A 13,782-nucleotide genomic window follows, 5' to 3' on the forward strand; every position below is an offset into this window, starting at 1 on the left:
TTGCCATATCTTCTGCTAGAGATGCCATTGCAGCATCAACTTTTGGTGTATCTGTAATGGCATTTTTTGGCTCTTGCAACTTGTAACATCTAAGTGCATGGCTACTTTTACCCATATCAGGGGTTTCGTGTTCCTCTCTGCTCACATGCTAGAAGGATGGGTGCAGCGGGATTGCTGTCTCAGGTGAGGATTTAGAAGGCAGGTATTTCCCTTTACGCGTGTCCTCTAGTGCCTGCTCAGATTAGATCTAGATTGTTGATGCATCCTTTTTGCACATGGTTTCAAACAGTTCAGGGGAAAAAATCCTGTGTTGGATTTTTCCACCTCCTGCTCAGAGCCTGAATCTGAGAGTTCCCCTTCGTCAGGGAAGATGGAGGTGTCTGAACCAGAGAACAAATAATTCTTAGGTTTTTTATACTTTTTATTTTTCTTTCAGGTTTTTTTTATAAGCCTTTCTGGCTGTGGCCAGGGCATTTTTTGTGTGGCTTGCTTTATGCAGTGCCTTGAACCCTCTGAATATGTCTTCCTCCATGTCCTCCCCTTAGGGTCCCACTCACCCTGCCCAGGGATGGGGTTTCATTTCCAGAATACCCTGATTTGAGCTGAGAAGAATGGGAGGCAAGGAAGAGCCCTGCTTCTCTCTCCAGGTAACTTAGGATCTATTTTAGGACTTGGGGGTAGGTTGGGATCTGAAGCCCCTCAAAGGTTTCCCGCCCGCCCCAGTCCTGTTCTGCCCTAGGACTTACCCCTTTGGCTGAAGTCCTTGTCCTTAATAACTCTCTCTGCTCTGCTTCTCCAGATCAGGATTTTCTGTATTGGAGTCACGGCTTCTTGGAATGGGGGGGGGGCCCCCAACATGCCTGTCCGACTCAGAGCCCCATGTCCTAGCAATGCAAGGGTTGGCTGGCTCAGAGCAGGCAGGGCACAATTCATCTTCCAAATAATCTGTGAAGGCTGCCCCAAAAAGAGAACACCGCTTGGATTTACCTTAGTGTTTGCGCAACGGCTCTGCCATGCCTGAGCAAGCCAGAGTTCGGCTGGGAGGGACTGCAGTGCTGGCTCCAGGTGGCTAAGAGCACCCTCACTGCTCCACAGCTGATCCAAGAGAGGGAGTAAAAAGAAATATCTGCTCGCTATTGCCCGAAAAAAATGATAAAAATAATAAGCTGGCAAAAAAAAAAAAGGTTACATGCAAAGTGAACTACTGCTTGACTGCTGCTATAGAGCGGAAGATATGGAGCAGGCTGGAGCAAGGAGCATGGCTATCATGGGCTGTGAGATAGCTTTGAACTGCCTCCGGAAACTGCAGACAGGAGGGGAATAGCTCATACGTATCAGAATTGTGGGAGACACTGAGCTGCAGAATTTATTAAGTGATTTTTCTTAACATCGAGGCTAAATTATCTTACACTTAATTTCTTATTTTAACTCATAATTACAGTGTCTTGGAATGCTCCAAACAAATCCATCCTTTTGCTATAATTGCCATTCTTCAAATATTTGTGTTTTTTTCCAGATCATTTCTTAGTCTTTTTATCAAAGCTATCCATATCTAGTTCTTTTAACCTTCCCTTGAAGGACAGACAAAAGTATGGCCTAATCACAGATTTTGTGCCAATATAACTATTTTAGGGATGTGATTTTTTTTTTTTTACTGAAATAGTTATATCACTAAAAACCATACTGTAGATGTGACTATAGCAGTATAAAAGTCCTCATACCAGCAAAGATTGTTCTCCTTCCTGTATGGGAAGGGGAATAAGTTATACTAGTATATACACTTTTTATATAAAAGTATCTATATCTATGTATATATAATACACACACACACACACACACACAGAGATATGATTAAAGCAGTAGAACTTTTGTATGAAGACATGTTCCACTTTATTCCTCTACCCTGAATCCCTTTTTTACGCCATTCTTGTATAATATAATAACAGAAATGTAGGACTGAAAGGGACCTCAAGTCAGACCCCTGACCTTCTAGTCAGTCCCCTGCCTCAGGGTAGGACTAAATATTATCTAGACCATCTCTGACAGGTGTCTGTGTAACCTGCTCTTAAAAATCTCCAATGATGGAGATTCCACAACCTCCCTATGCAATTTCAGTGCTTAACTACCCTGACAGTTAGGATGTTTTTCCTAATGTCCAACCTAAACCATCCTTGCTGTAATTTAAGCCAATTGCTTCTTCTCCTGTCCTCAGAGGTTAAAGAGAACAATTTTTCTCCCTTCTCCTTTTAACAACCTTTTATATACTTGAAAACTATTATCATGTTATATACTTGAAAACTGTTATCATGTCCCCCTCAGTCTTCTCTTCTCCAAACTAAGCATAACCAATCTTCCCTCATAAGTCATATTTTCTAGACCTTTAATCATTTTTGTTGCTCTTCTCTGGACTTTCCCTAGTTTGTCCACATCTTTCTTGAAATGTGATGCTCAGAACTAGACACAATACTACAGCTGAGGCCTAATCAGCACAGAGTAGAGTGGAAGAATTACAAGGGGTACAAAATATATCGGAAGGCCAGAACAGGTCGTGCTGGTGGGGGAATGGCACTATATGTGAAAGAAAGTGTAAAATCAAATGAAGTAAAAATCATAAATGAATCAAACTATACCATAGAATCTCTATGGATAGAAATTCCATGCTCTATAATAAGAATATAACGGTAGCTGCTATATAGAATATAAGTAGCTGCTATCTCAGTTGTAGACATATTAGGCAAATTCAGATTATATTAGAATACAAAATCGATAACTTCACATTATAGAGTTGCTAATGCAAAGCCCACAAAGCAAACATTAACTTTCTTGACAATCACATTGGTTATAGACAGTCCCTGGTGTGGAAGACAAGTCTTCCAATGTCCCAGGGAGTTGGGAGAGCAGGTGTGTGAGGTAAAATCTTTTATTGGACCAACTTCTGTGGGTGAGAGAGACAAGCTTTCGAGCTTACACAGATACTCAGTGTTCACTCCTCACCTTCCAAATCTCATAAAACCAAGCAGAGCTAATTGAAATTTGTCAAGACACATTTTACAATAATAGACAATGTTTTGCAACTTTGGGGTAAAACAGAAGTGGCATTTACAAGATATTTAGATTTTTTTAAAAAATAAGAGTATACTTGGAAGTCTTAAAATGGCGGAGTGGGCGTCAACTGCAGTAAATGTTAAGACATTTTCAACTTTGTCTTTTAATAAAGATATTTGTGCAGGAAAATATTCATGTGCACCTTTTACGTTTTAGTAATTCTTCATGCTACTGTACATTATATTTTATATTGAAAAGTATTTTAGCAATATTTAAAATTTAAATAGTGTAAATTCATATTCCAATCCCAAACATCCAAATTTAAAGCAAATTTGCCTCAAACTCCAGACCAAAACTTAATGGTTTAGTTACATCTCTAAAATTTCAACAGGGATAAGCATACACAAAGGGATTTCATAAACAGATTTTAGAACTATTTCAAAGTTTTAAAGAAGAGAAAAGTTAAATCCATTTTGATGCTATTTATGCCTAATCTCACAGAAACACACATCCCTGAGTCTGGAATTTTTATAAGGCTCACTTGAGCTCCAGCAAGCAGCTTCTCAGAGATTCAACTCCCACTAAACAAAATTGTATGCTCTGTTTGAACAGTCAATCTCCCTTAGGGAGAAAACATCACATGCCTGTGAATCAATAGATAACAGTTGATCCCAATGTCAGTGTGCATCAAGTTTATTAATGTCTCTTCTCTAACAGGAGTGACACGAGCCAGATGATTGGGCAAGACTTCTTCCCAGCTCCTAGGACCATTAATGACAACCTCCTAACTGCAACACCAGATCTGCATGGTGAGCAAGAGGAGATGTTGCTCCTATAGGTAGGGCCCTACCAAATTCATGGCCATGAAAAACACATCAAGGACCAGGAAATCTGGTCGTCCCCCTTCCCCTCCCCGTGTAATCTGGCCTTTTGTGTGCTTTTACCCTATACTATACAGATTTCATGGGGGAGACCAATTTTCTCAAATTGGGGGTGCTGACCCAAAAGGGAGTTGCAGGGGGGTCACAAGGTTATTTGGGGGGGGTACTGTATTGTCACCCTTACTTCCACACTGCCTTCAGAGCTGGGTGGCCAGAGAGCAGCAGCTGCTGACTAATGGCCCAGCTCTGCAGGCAAGAGCACAGAAGTAAGGGTGGCAATACCATACCATGCCATGCTTACTTCTGCACTGCTGCTGGCAGCATCTCTGCCTTCAGAGCTCCCACTCTCCAGCTGCCCGGCTCTGAAGGCAGCGCTGCTGCTAGCAGCAGCTGAGAAGTAAGGGTAGCAGTACTGCAACCCCCCCTACAATAATCTTGTGACAATTCCCCCTCCCCCCAAAAAAATTCTTTTGGGGTCAAGACCCTTACAATTACAACACTGTGAAATTATGATTTTTTTAAATCCTATGACCGTGAAATTGACCAATATGGACCGTGAATTATAGGGCCCTACCTATAAGTGGGGAGGCATACGAATCACTCTGTACCTGGCTTGCTCAATTGAACTAACAGAAAGCGGTAGCTGTTGTCATTCTGCTGCAATTGGAAGCAGGAGAAATCATTAGACTTGGATCTGCCCCAGTCTCTTGAACTAGCAGAAATGCCCTCGCTACCACCAGACAGTGACAGGAGGAGGAGGTGTATTGCTGCTGGGAGAAAGAGAAGCTTGTGAAGCCCCTTCCTTCCCCCTCGCCACAGCAGACTCCATCTACCATTAGTGAGGAGCAGCAACAGAAACTGCTTTGTTGCTGATGGCAGGAGAGGCCAAGAGACCTCACTTGTGAACCTGGACTTTGAACTCTAACTACACTGGAACACTTGGTACCAGTTATAGATCGCAGTTAGCTGGCTCTTTCTTTCTCGCTTATAATAGAATGAAATAACTGCAGTGGGTGTGGGTTGGGAGTGAGAAAGGTATTAAGAAATGACAGGACTGACACCAAGAAAAAGAAGAGTTGGACTAGAGTAAAAGTGAATGAAAGAGGAAGGTAAGATTAAAATTAACACTATGCTAAACAAAAGGAGCATGAAGAAGGTGTAAGATTCCTTAGTTCACTTTGTAATAGGAACAAACCATGTTTTGTTGTTGTTTTATATATATATATATATATATATATATATATATATAAAAAACATGGAAATAGCAAGTCATGGACCAACTATAACAATTTTAGCACTTTGCTTTTGTTTCACCTCATTATCTGTAATTCTCTATTTACACAGTAAGTTCTTGGGAGATGCTCTTTATATGTATTTGTAGAGCATAAAGCTTTTATCTGGCACAATACAGCTAATAAATAATAATATCAAAGCAGGCTAGTAACAACATTTTTCTGGCCCGTTCATATGAATTGTATTGTGCCAGAGAAACCAAAAATACTTAAGCATGGCCAAATTCAGTCCCCAATTCCTTAAGGAAGGGCTAAGGAGCATCCATAGGGTGAACACCTCCAGTATCAGTACCTCACATCATATGAATGTGTAAGTACTTTTTGCAGCCTCTTCTGCTCTCTATAAAGTGGCAATGGCCGCTTACCAACGTCCCCCCACTCTTGCAGGCAAGTGTAAGCTCTTTGGAAAGCCACTTACTGAAGAGGAAAGTTTCAGGGCAAAGGGAAAATCACTTTCCAGCTTTAACCCTTATTGCAACCAATAGGGAATAAGTATATCACCTCACTGCCATTATAGTGCCTCACAGCCTTTCAAAGGTTTGCAGCTTCCTTCTTTGAACAATGTTGTATTTTGTAGCTACAGCCACCTATCTAAGGATCCTTTGTCAATGTACCCACGTATGTGGGATCCTACAGTGCAAGGTATTGTTGGCAAACTGTGTCCAGGACTTTTGGTGAAGAAAACTTAGATAGACATTGCTTGAAGTATAGTGGTTGACATTAAAAGTTAACTCTACCATTTTTACCATTGGCAATAATTGCTGTTTCTAAGCATTTGTCTATACAGGAGCACTCAGGAAAATTAATCAAATTAGCTAAAGGTGTGAATGTAATGTGGATTTAAAGTGGAAACCCATTTTCAGAACATGAACCCCATGCATTGAACCCCCGCTCATTCAGAATCAAAATGGCTTTAATTAGGTTTATTTTAAAGGGTTTCAATTTAAAGTGGATTCGTTAATCCCTTGCATGGACAATTAAACTAAACTGAATTAAGGTTTCTTTAATTCTGAATGAGAGTATCCACATAGGGGTTTAATGCAGTCTAACTAATCCACTTTTAATTCACCTTTAGTTAATTTGGATTAATTTTCCTGAGTGTCCCTGAGTAGACAAGCCCTCAGATACACCACTACTGTATGGCACTGTTAGAAAACATCTACTTTTTTGCAGCAACCACTGTAAATCCCTTCCTTTGGGTGAGAGGGCTCTGTACGAACCATGGAGACACAGGAACTATATATATATATATATATAAGACTTCTGACAAGAATTTAATATGGACCTTTATGTATTGATAAGCTTTTAGCACCAGTTGTTTTCCACTGGATTTCATAAGACTCCTGAAATCCTTGTATTAGATAAGGGGCTCTTAAACTTTTCCATAGATCAGAATACACTTTAGTACAAAGATCATGGACACTTCCCCTCCTTCATGATCAGCAGGAGTACCTCCCCTCCTGTAACAGTTACAGAGACTACCACCTCCTCTGGCAAATAGGCAATTGCTTATATAGAAAACTAGTATTAGGATTACATTTAAAATACTTTTATCTGCACCATCTGACTAGTCAGCTACCCATACACCACAGCCTCAAAACCTCTCTGTTAAAAAATCCAGAGACTCTGTGAATTTTCTCCACTATGAATGCCCTCCTTTCATAGAATCATAGAACTGAAAGGGACTTCAAGAGGTCATCTAGTCCAGTCCCCTGCACTCAAGGCAAGACTAAAGACTAGACCATCCCTGACAGGTGTTTGTCCAACCTGCTCTTAAAAATCCCCAATGATGGAGATTCCACAGCCTCCCAAGGCAATTTATTCCAGTGCTTAACCACTCTGACAGTTAGGAAGTTTTTCCTAATGTCCAACCTAAACCACCCTTGATGCAATTTAAGTCCATTGCTTCTTATCCTAGCCTCAGAGGGTAAGAAGAACAATTTTTCTCCCTCCTCCCTGTAACAACCTTTTATGTACTTGAAAACTGTTATCATTTACCCCCTCAGTCTTCTCTTCTCCAGACTAAACATTTTTAGTTTGTTTCAATTGTTTCAATCTTCCCTTATAGGTCATGTTTTCTAGACCTTTAATAATTTTTGTTGCTCTTCTGTGGACTTCTTCCAGTTTTTCCACATCTTTCCTGAAATGTGGCATCCAGAACTGGACACAATACTCCAGTTGAGGCCTAATCAGTGTTGAATAGATCGGAAGAATCACTTCTCGTGTCTTGCTTACAATACTCCTGCTAATACATCCGAGAATGATGTTTGCTTTATTTCCAACAGCATTACACGGTTGATTCATATTTAGCTTGAGATTCATTATGACCCCCAGATCCCTTTCCCCAGTACTCCTTCCTAAGCAGTCATTTCCCATTTTGTATGTGTGCAACAGATTGTTTCTTCCTAAGTGGAGCACTTTGCATTTGTCCTTATTGAATTTCATCCTATTTAATTCAGACCTTTTTTCCAGTTTGTCCAGATCATTTTGAATTTTAATCCTATCCTCCAAAGCACTTGCAAGCTCTCCCAACTTTATAAGTGTACTCTCTATGCCATTATCTAAATCATTGATGAAGATATTGAACAGAACCAGACCCAGAACCAGTCCCTGCGGGACCCCACTTATTATGCCCTTCCAGCATGACTGTGAACCACTGATAACTACTCTCTGGGAAAAATTGTCCAACCAGTTATGCACCAACCTTATAGCATCTCCATCCACAAGGCTTGCTACCCTGTCAAAGAAAGCCATCATGTTGGTTTGACATGATTTGTTCTTGACAAATCCATGCTGACTGTTATTTATCACCTTATTATCTTCTTGGTGTTTGCAACTTGATTGCTTAATTATTTGCTCCATTATCTTTCCGGGTACAGAAGTTAAGCTGACTGGTCTGTAATTCCCTGGGTTGTCCTTATTTCCCTTTTTATAGATGGGCACTATATTTGTCCCTTTCCAGTCTTCTGGAATGTCTCCCATCTTGCATGACTTTTCAAAGATAATTGCTAATGGCTCAGATATCTCCTCAGTCATCGACTTGAGTATTCTAGGATGCATTTTATCAGGTCCTGGAGATTTGAAGATATCTAACTTGTCTAATATCAGAGGGGTAGCCATGTTAGTCTGGATCTGTAAAAAGCGAGAGTCCTGTGGCACCTTATAGACTAACAGACGTATTGGAGCATAAGCTTTCGTGGGTGAATACCCACTTCGTCAGACGCTTTTAACTTGTCTAAGTAATTTTTGACTTGTTCTTTCCCTAGTTTAGACTCTGATCCTACCTCATTTTCATTCTTATTCATTATGTCCAATCGCCACCAAACTACTTGGTAAAAACTGAAACAAAGAAGTTATTAAGCACCTCTGCCCTTTCCACATTTTCTGTTATTGTTCCCTCCCCTTCCCCCCGCCCCCACTGAGTAACGGACCTACCCTGTGCTTGGCTTTCCTCTTGCTTCTAATGTATTTGTAGAATCTTTTCTTGTTTCCTTTTATGTCCCTAGCTAGTTTGATCTCATTTTGTGCCTTGGCTTTTCTAATGTTGTCCCTATATACCTGTGTTATTTGTTTATATTCATCCTTTGTAATTTGATCGAGTTTCCACTTTTTGTAGGACTCTTTTTTGAGTTTTAGATCATTGAAGATCTCCTGGTTAAGCGAGGGTGGTCTCTTGCCATACTTCCCATCTTTCCTACGCAGTGAGATCGTTTGCTCTTGTGCCCTTAATAATGTCTCTTTGAAAAACTGCCAACTGTCTTCAATTGTTTTTCCCCTTAGACTTGCTTCCCATGGGATTTTGCCTACTAACTCCCTGAGTTTGCTAAAGTCTGCCTTCTTGAAATCCATTGTCTTTATTGTGCTGTTCTCCCTCCTACCATTCCTTAGAATCATGAACTCTACCACTTCACTTTCACCCAAGTTGCCTTCCACTTTCAAATTCTTAACCAGTTCCTCCCTATTTGTCAAAATCAAATCTAGAACAGCCTCCCCCCAGTAGCTTTCTCCACCTTCTGAAATAAAAAAAATGTCTCCAATACATTCCAAGAACTTGTTGGATAATCTGTGCCCTGTTGTGTTATTTTCCCAACAGATGTCTGAGTAGTTGAAGTCCCCGTCATAACCAAGTCCTGTGCTTTGGATGATTTTGTTAGTTGTTTAAAAAAACCTTCATCCACCTCTTCTTCCTGGTTTGGTGGTCTGTAGTGGACCCGTACCGTGACACCACCCTTGTTTTTTACCACTTTTATCCTTACCCAGAGACTTTCAGCAAGTCTGTCTCTTATTTCTATCTCAACCTCAGTCCAAGTGTACACATTTTAAATATATAAGGCAATACCTCCTCCCTTTTTTCCCCCCGCCTGTCCTTCCTGAGCAAGCTGTATCCTTCTATACCAATATTCCAGTCATGCGTATTATCCCACCAAGTCTCCGTGATGCCAACTAGGTCATAGTTGTGTTTATTTACTGGCATTTCAATTTCTTCCTGCTTATTCCCCATACTTCTTGCATTAGTATACAGACATCTAAGATACTGATTTGATTTTTACCCCCACAGTTTTGTCTTGTCTCTCCCTTATTTCTGCTATAACAGCCTATGCTCCCCACAGATTCTGATCCTTCTCCCAGGTCTCCATGTTTTTGACTTACCTGTGGGCTTTGGTCATCTGCCCCCATCAAACCTAGTTTAAAGCCCTCCTCACTTAGTTAGCTAGTCTGTAGCCAAATATCCTCTTCCCCTTCCTCGATAGGTGGACCCCATCTCTGTTTAGCAGTCCTTCTTTGAACAGCATCCCTTAGTCAAGGAAGCCAAAGACCTCCTGGTGACACTATCTTTGCAGCCAGACATTCACCTCCAGGATGCATCTGTCTCTGCTGAGGCCCCTACCCTTGACTGCAAGGACTGAAGAGAACATCACCTGCGCTCCCAACTCCCTCACCCTTACTCCCAGAGCCCTGTAGTCACTTCTGATCTGCTGAAGGTCATACCTCCCAGTATCATTAGTGCCCACATGGATGAGAAGCAGGGGGTAGTAGTCAGAGGGCCAGATGATCCTCGACAATCCCTCTGTAACATCTCAGATACGGGCCCCTGTCAGGCAACCTACCTCCCGGGATACCATGTCAGGGTGACAGATGGGTGCCTCCGTCCCCCTCAGAAGAGAGTCACCAACCACCACTATCCTTCATTTCCTCCTGGGAGTGGTGGCTGTGATCCTCCCAGCCTTGGGGGTACATGGCTCAGGGTACAGAACAAAGAGTAATGGTCTCAAGTTGCAGTGGGGGGGGGTTAGGTTGGATATTAGGAAAAACTTTTTCACTAGGAGGGTGGTGATGCACTGGAATGGGTTACCTAGGGAGGTGGTGGAATCTCCTTCCTTAGAGATTTTTAAGGTCAGGCTTGACAAAGTCCTGGCTGGGATGATTTAGTTGGGGATTGGTCCTGCTTTGAGCAGGGGGTTGGACTAGTCCTGAGGTCCCTTCCAACCTTGATATTCCATGATTCTATGGCTTCTCCTCCTCCACCTTTGGAGGTAATTTCTCATAGCTCCTTGCCAGGACAGCATAACGGTTCTCCATCAACATAGTGGGTGGGTTGGGAGTAGGGGTGGAGCACTGCCTGCTGCCAGAAGTAACCAGCAGCCAGTGTCCTCCCTGTACCAGAGTCTTATCCTCCTCCCCCGGTGGCATGACAGCAGTCCTCTGTAGCTGGATAGTGTCCTCAGCCTTGGAAGTCTCCATATGAACATTGTCAATGAATTCCTCATGTGCACAAATGCTCCTAAGCCTGGCACCTCCTCCTGTAGCTCTCCCACCTGCTTCCTGAGAGATTCCACCAGCAGGCACCTCTCACACTCAATGGTCCTCCTAGCCTGGCTTTCTGTGAGTGGGAAATGAAGGCCACAGTCTCTGCAAAACCACATCAGGACCTGGGTGCAGGCATTTTCAATTAGCCTGACCATCTTCTTTGACAAAAAAACTTTATATTGTGTCTCTTGCCCACAGTCCTCAGCACCTCTTCCCCTGCCTTCTTAAGCCCTCTCCCAGCTGCTTCCTCCATTTCCATCACTGCCCAGGATCTTGTTGATTTTTTTCAAAGTTATAATGGATGCCACCCAGCATGAACTCCCTTTTAGATTTTCTTCAAACCCCTTTTCTCCATGCCTCTCACTCTTCTCTGCTTTATCCTGGTATCTGGCCCTGAAGTGTCCAAGCTTCTCTCAACCACCATCCCCTTCAATCTAACCCCTCCTACCTTCTGATCTTCTCTGCTCCTTTCCTAATGCTGACTCTACCCCCATGACCTCAATCACTTTCTCTCCTCTGGCAAAATCTACAATTGTCTCTGCTAACATCAATCACTATCTCTTAATACATCTCCTCTCTAAATACAATCCCCATCTCCTTCTCTCTCTTTATTGCTAAAGTCTCAAATATGATGTGTATTCCTGTTCCCTTCTCTTACTATCTTGATCCCCTACAATCTGGCTTCCATTCCTTTGCTTCACTTTACCTGCCCTTGTTCAAGATTTCATCCAATGACCATTTATTGGTCAGATCTGAAGGGGTGAGATTCTGTCCTATGCCTCTGTAATACCGATTGATCCTACCCACCAATGACCGGGGTCTAACCTGGGAGCTCTGGAGCTAAATGCATGAGCCTTTACTGCATGAGCTAAAAGCCACAGGCCCCTTAGCTAAGGCTGTAGAGCATAGAATCATAGAATATCAGGGTTTGAAGAGACCTCAGGAGGTCATCTAGTCCAACCCCCTGCTCAAGGCAGGACCAGCCCCAACTAAATCATCCCAGCCAGGGCTTTGTCAAGCTGGGCCTTAAAAACCTCTATGGATGGAGATTCCACCACCTCCCTAGGGAACCCATTCCAGTGCTTCACCACCCTCCTAGTGAAATAGTGTTTCCTAATATCCAACCTAGACTTCCCCCACTGCAACTTGAGATCATTGCTTCTTGTTATGTCATCTGCCACCACTGAGAACAGTTGAGCTCCATCCTCTTTGGAACCCCCCTTCAGGTAGTTGAAGGCTGCTATCAAATCCCCCCTCACTTTTCTCTTCTGCAGACTAAACAAGCCCAGTTGCCTCTGCCGCTCCTCGTAAGTCATGTGCCCCAGACCCCTAATCATTTTCATTGACCTCCGCTGGACTCTCTCCAATTTGTCCACATCCTTTCTGTAGTGGTGGTGGTGGGGGGGAGCTGTTCAACCTCTTCCATCCAATTTTACTCTCTAAAGTCTGCCCTAGGCTACCTCATCCATTCACATGGCTTTATTTATCCCTATGTCTTCATCCCCCAGGTCTACCTCTCCACACCTTTCCCTCCATTCAGACTGAGAACTCTGATTGTCTCTGACACATCTTTTTTTATGTCCTCCCACCAGCCCAAATACAACATGTTATGCGACCTCTTTCCTCCTTTACTGTTGACAATTTCACAATACTCCCTGTCCTACAGACACTAAATATTTGGGTGATTTTTAACTTGTCTCTCTTTATACTGACACATAGACACTGTCACTAAATCATGCCAATTTTATCAGCACAATTTCTCCAAAATATGTACATTCCTCTCCATCACTACTACTTGTACAGGCTTTGATGACCTCGCACCTGGACTACTGCAATCTCCACCTCTTTGGCCCTCCTGAAATTTGCCTTACTCTCACCTCTAACTCATCTCCTAAAAAATATTTACCTTGTCCACCACTACAACTATATTTCCCTCTGCTTCCTACCAACAACCCACCAAAATTTTTCGCTGGCTCCCAACTGCATCCTAAATTAAATTCAACACCCTCTCTCTCTCCCCTTCAAGGCCCTCCACAACTTGCCTCCTTTTGACATAACTGTTCATCACCTATCCCACATCTGAAGGTGCTTATCTGAGTGTCCCTTTTGGGCTTTTCTACACTGGGGTGAAATTCTGGCTCCACTGATGTTAACAGCAAAATTTCCATTGATTTCAGTTAGACCGGGATTTCACAGCAGGATTTTTAATTGTTTTAACATGTTAACTAACATGATTGAAATCTTAGAAAAGACAAACTCTGTGTGATCTTCCATTTCCTCCTCCATGCTTTTTTGCATGCAACCATTATACTTGAAATCCCCTTCCTGATCCCAACTACTAGGCCTCCATCTTCTCCTTTACACCACTTCTCTCAGAGCCCAGGTCATAGAAGTCATAGAATATCAGGGTTAGAAGGGACATCAGGAGGTCATCTAGTCCAAGTCCCTGCTCAAAGCAGGACCAATCCCCAGACAGATTTTTGCCCCAGATCCCTAAATGGCCCCCCTCAAGGATTGAACTCACAACCGTGGGTTTATCAAACCAATGCTCAAACCACTGAGCTATCCCTCCCACCACTCACAACCTCAGCAGATCAACTGGCTCGGGCTCGCACTACAGAGCTAAAAGTGGCACTGTAGATGTTCCCACTCAGGTTGGACTCTGGGCTCTGAAACCCGGGGGGGGGGGGGGGCGGGGGGAGGAGGGAGGATCTCAGAGCCCAGGTGAAGGCCAAAGTGAAAGTATCTCCACTGCT

At 42.7% G+C, this 13,782-nt stretch overlaps 1 protein-coding gene across 1 annotated transcript in view; it reads right to left on the reverse strand.

The window, feature by feature from the left end:
• RIMS1 (regulating synaptic membrane exocytosis 1) overlaps positions 1–13,782 on the reverse strand; it is a gene marked incomplete in the record, with an annotated part of 487,692 nt that overhangs the window by 207,636 nt on the left and 266,274 nt on the right.

This window comes from Trachemys scripta, chromosome 3 (assembly GCF_013100865.1).
Source record: "Trachemys scripta elegans isolate TJP31775 chromosome 3, CAS_Tse_1.0, whole genome shotgun sequence".
In the NCBI taxonomy this organism is placed as follows: domain Eukaryota; kingdom Metazoa; phylum Chordata; order Testudines; family Emydidae; genus Trachemys; species Trachemys scripta.